This window comes from Capsicum annuum, chromosome 10, assembly GCF_002878395.1.
Source record: "Capsicum annuum cultivar UCD-10X-F1 chromosome 10, UCD10Xv1.1, whole genome shotgun sequence".
In the NCBI taxonomy this organism is placed as follows: domain Eukaryota; kingdom Viridiplantae; phylum Streptophyta; class Magnoliopsida; order Solanales; family Solanaceae; genus Capsicum; species Capsicum annuum.
In genome coordinates, this window is record NC_061120.1 from 12,003,856 (window position 1) to 12,009,323 (window position 5,468).

The following is a 5,468-nucleotide window of genomic DNA, read 5'->3' on the forward strand; positions in this document are numbered from 1 at the left end:
AGAAAAGAAAGAATAATTTTGAGTGAGAGACATTTTGAACGAAAGTCTTCATGAAACAAATATGAGTTTATATAGGTAAAATAGAGGAATATACCATAAGGTATTATAAATTTATAAATTAATGTATGAGAGTTATAGAGATAAAAATTATGGGAGTTATGGATACTAATGAATGTATAAATTTAAGAGGTATGAGTTAAGAATAATTCCTCTTTTCAAATACATTGTATATAAAAAAAAACACAGTTTTTTTTCTTTTTTGGTAACTAACATGATTTTATTAATCACCAAAGTAACCATTACAGATCAAAGCATAGGTTAACAAACTCAACTGGCTATACTCACAGAAAAAGGGAAAGACAAGGATTCTAATCAATCAACTAGAAGGGAACAAAAAACTACTCGAGGCAATAGTCAAGCTAGCTAGAAACGATAATTATGCAGAAGAGTACTGATTGTTGGTTTAGCTCTGGTAATGCAGGTGTAAGCTAATTCTTTTGCAAGGCTGTCACATGTCCTCTGTTTTTCCTCAGATATTCTTTGGTTTCTTTCAACCTAGAGAGTGTGTACATATTCAGCAAATACAAGTTTGAAGATTCTTTCTCCTTGCTATCTTCCTTTAGCTTTCTTTACGGCCCACATTGTATAGTCCTCCCATGTGCTTGCAGTGATAGCATCTTTATATATCCAGTGAAACATCTGAGTCCAAAGGGTCTGTGCAAAGGATAAGAAAGGAAAAGATGATCTCTAGTTTCATCTTGCATCAGACATAGAACACAGGTACGGGAAAGTTTAAGACCCCATCTATAAGTCTGTCCACAGTTAGTAAATTCCCATGAAAGTGAAGCCACATAGTAAATTTTGCCTTTGATCGTGCATCATTCTCAAACATCAGGCATTTCCAAGGCGTAGGTAGTTCAGTAGGAAGGAGAGCATGGTAGAACTGTTTGATTAGGCTATGAGAGGAAGTTGAAACCTGATAGACTAAAGCAAGAGTGTCTCTAGCAGATATGATTTGTTTAATCATCCAAGATGCCTGTTGAGGTATATGAATCTCATTGAAAAGTGTATCTTTTATATAGTATGTATGAACCCATATCACCCATAATTTGTTTGCTTTATTGGCTATATCCCAACATATTTTTGCAATAGCAGCTTTGTTCCATAATCTCAAGTTAATCAAGTTTAGTCCTCCTGTGGCAATAGGTGAGCAGACCTTATCCCTTACTATAATGCCTTTCTAGTGATCGTGTTTGACCCAGACCACATATAACTCTGACAATACGCATCAATCACTTTGAGAATTTTGGAAGGAATCGTAAATAGTTGCGCCCAATAAGCCTGCATACCAAACACCACTGATTGAATCAATTGAATTCTCCCTGCGTAGGATATTTTCTTCACTGTCCAAGAAGAAATTCTAGTGATAATTCTTTCAATGAGAGGCTGCCATTGCAAAAGTGATAGTTTTTTTGTGGAAAGAGGAATGCCAAGATACTTAAAAGGGAGTTCTCCATAGACAAAACCAAGGTGTTGAAGAATTCTATCTTTCTCTTGTTGTGGGACCCCGCCAAAGTAAACCGAGCTCTTTCCTATGTTAGGATGAAGACCAGAAGCTTTGGAGAAGGTGAGGAAAGCTTGATACAGTGCAGAGACCGACTCAAAGTCTCCTGTAGGAAAGAGTAGTAAGTCATCAGTGAAGCAAAAATGTGTAATCCGCAGTTTTACACATCTAGAATGGAACTTGAACTCAGCTGACATTTTCAGTTTGTTAAGGCACTTACTCAAGTATTCCATACTTATAGCAAATAAGAAGGGTGAGATAGGATCACCTTGTCGCAGGCCCTTTGCAGCGTTAAAAGGTTCAGTGGTATCTCTATTAAACAGAATGGTATAATTGAGAGTTTTCACATATTGCATTATCCAGTTGATAAATCTTTTAGGAAAGCCAAGTTCTAGCATTACTTGTTCCAAGAAAATCCACTCAATAGAATCATATGCCTTTTGTAGGTCAATCTTGGTCATACATCTGGCTGATAAGTGTTTCCTAGTGTAAGCTTTGACCAACTCTTAAGCCAAAATAACATTGTCACCGATCATTCTCCCAGGAATGAAGCTTGCTTAAGCTTCACAAATAATGGTAGGCATGACCGGTTGTAATCTAGCAGCGAGTACCTTGGAAATTATCTTGTATAGGACTGTGCAAAATGCAATTAGTCTAAAGTCTTTAATTATGACAGGAGCTAGCACTTTTGGGATTAGGGTGAGTGCTGTACAATTAATAGATTTAGTAAGCTGACCTATTGTAAAGAATTCCTTCATTGCCTCGATAACATCCTCTTTGATGATATGCTAGGTTTTTTTTGTAAAATTTAGCATTAAAACCATCAATTCCAGGAGATTTATCATCTTCTATAGTTGTTAAACCATCCCATATTTCTTTTTTCAGTCACTGGCTCACAAAGAGTAATTCTTTGTTGATTGGATAAGATTGGGCCATTGGTCATTGTAGCTTTGTTAACAGCAGGCAAGCAACGAGCAACTGTTCCCATTAAACCTTTGTAGAAATCGAGAATTTCAATTTTGATTTCCTCCGGATCAGTAAGCTTGCCGCCGGTGAGATAAGTTAAACTCTATTATCATCTTTTTCTGGCTCCTCTCCTTGATAACAGCTAAAAAATATTTAGAGTTGGAGTCTCATAGTTTAATCCACGTTGCCCTTGATTTTTGTTTAAGGGCATTTTCTTCAATCGTTGACCATCTCACCAAGTCTTGGAGATGCCTGCTTTCTTGTGTCATCAAATCTTGTGTACATTGTACATTCATTTGTTTCTGGATTACCAATAGTTCACTCCTGGCTATTTCTATTCTTTTTGATAGACCTTTAAACTCTTGAGTATTCAGTTGCTTCAACTGTGGCTTGAGGTCTTTGAGTTTCTTCCATACAACCTCTATTTTTCTCCCCGAGCATTTCTGGTTCCATATCTCTGTAACAATAGGCAGGAATTGTTTATGATCAATCCAAATATTGAAGCATCTAAAGGGAACTTTAGTAGGCCTAACCTGCGGACATAGTTAGTATCATAGGTGCATGATCAGATATGAATGGTAACTCATAATTAAGTTGCACATACCCCCACTTCATCATCCACTCACAATTTCCTAGTGCTCGATCTAAACTGTTGCATATCCTATTATCTCCATGTTGCTTATTGGACAAGTGTAGTACTCTCCTCACTAAGAAAGTTCATTCAACAGGAGACTTTGGATACATGTAGCAAAATCTTGTATCTCTCCATAACTAATAGGATTACCTTGAAGTTTATCTTTAGGATGTAGCACAACATTAAAATCACCGCAAGTTAGCCAAGGCTTGTTAATGTTCACTGAGATATCAACTAGGGTATTCCATAAATCCTTCCGCTGCTCAATAGTATTATAGCCATACATAATAGTGACAAAACAATCAATGTTTCCCGTTCTATCTTTAACATTACAGTGAATGAATTGGGCTCCCATTCTAATCACATTTATAGAATTCCAAGTTGGATCCCAGATAACCCATACTCTTCCATTTGTTGCATACTGATAATTATGTACACAACACCATCCTGGAGCAATGCTATTTAATACCTTCGAAATATTATGGTCTTTGACTCTAGTTTTAATGAGTCCAGCGAACTTGATTTTCTTATTCTTGAGGTACAATTTCAGCTCCTTCTGCTTATAACTCTTATTGATGCCTTGAATGTTCCAAAATAACCACTTCATAATTGAGATTGACTAGTCCCTCCTTTGTCTGGAAGGGACTGAAGAAAATCACAATTCCTCTGGCTCAAAATCTCAAATCCATTTCTTGTAGGTGTAGGTGAGAGTGTCGGAAAATTCCAGATCAAATGCAAGGTTGATTGCATCTTCTGTTCTCTTCGGAGCCGATGTTGTATGACCTACCTTTTGAATCACCTTTTCAAGAATCTGTTGAGCCTTAGGAGATTGCTCAACTATTTGATCAACTATTGAATCTTGTTGAAGAGCCTGGTGAGTAATGGGGCCTTTACATTGCCATTCTTGTATATGTTTCTTCATGGTCTGGTTTCTGTTGTAAGGTTATTGTTGGGCAATCATTTTCGCAGGACATTTGTGACCAACTATCATACACTTTTCACAAAATGCAGGTTTTGAATCATAATCAACACTCCGTTTAAATTCTCTGCCTGCAGGTTCAAGGATAGAAATTTCTGAGGGTAATGGTTTGGTGATATTGACTTCAATGAGCATCCTAGCGTAGGATATTCTGGTTTGATTAGTAATGCACTCATGCATAAATAGGCTTCCCCACAGCACTGCCTATTCTACTCAGTGATTCCCCTCCCTAACAACTCATCGGAAGATTATGAAAGACTACCCATAGAGGTATTTCCGTAGGAAATTCAACAGAGAAATCAAAGTCTGGAGTCTACTGTTTCCAAAAGATGGGTCTATTATTCATGGTGTAAGGTCCTGTATATAATATTTCATTCTTATCCGCCAAAGACTGAAATTTAATCACATAGGCCTCTTCATCGAGAAATATATCAGGTTCATCTACAGAAGACCATTGTTGGTTTATGTATCGTTTCATAGCATTATATCCTGGCTTGGGTCCAATCATGTATGCAATAAGAGCACAATTCCACTTCTCCACCTCCTTATCGACATGTATCTTCTCTAATTGAACAATAGTTTTACCACCAACTATCTGCGGAGGGTGATAATTTAGGGTCATACCAGTCATTACAGATCTATTGTTCTTGAAGAGGTTTACCCAACCTTCTTTGGGATGTACAGCAGCATCTGAGATTTCCCCTTCGTCTTTTAATGTTCCATTCCCTATTTCATTTGAACATTGTTGATTCGGATGCTGCGAAGTGCTAGGTTGGTCAATTGAAATCGGAGAACTCAAATCGAGGCATTTCATAAAAGATTTGTTTGTATTGAGCTCATTTTATTGTTCACCTTCACTCATTTCCACCGAGCTTGTAACAATTTGTGGAACCCTAGGAGTAACCGTCGCATGTGTTCCACCAGATGTCAATAGAATACCCACTGTGTTCACTACTATTTCCGTCGTTGTTTTCCGTGATCGACCTCGACCTCGACCTCGCTTGCCTCCTCTCGCCATGGAAGACGCACCTGCGTACGTTAAGCAAACTTACACTGGGAGCATGAGAGAGAAAGCATACTTTGACAGTTACTCGTTATAAATAATTTGTATAAAAGAAAACACTTGAAATATTAAAAGATATTATTATTTTATAATTAGAGAAAATTACGAAAAATTAAAATAAAAAAGCACATTACTTTCTTTATGCACACACGTATAGACCGATAATTGAAAGAAATTAAAAATAAAAAAGATATAATTGTAGTGGCTTTTCAATTCTATGTAAAATAATTAATAATAATATAATAACTTATTGACAATAAAT

General features: G+C 36.7%; 1 long non-coding RNA gene across 1 annotated transcript; it reads right to left on the reverse strand.

The window, feature by feature from the left end:
• Positions 1 to 348: 348 nt before the first annotated feature.
• LOC124887954 lies at positions 349 to 5,357 on the reverse strand. Its single transcript, XR_007045596.1, has 2 exons — positions 3,064 to 5,357; positions 349 to 2,987 (listed from the first exon to the last, which is right to left on the reverse strand). It is a non-coding gene; the product is annotated as an uncharacterized LOC124887954 (long non-coding RNA).
• Between the last annotated feature and the right edge of the window lie 111 nt (positions 5,358 to 5,468).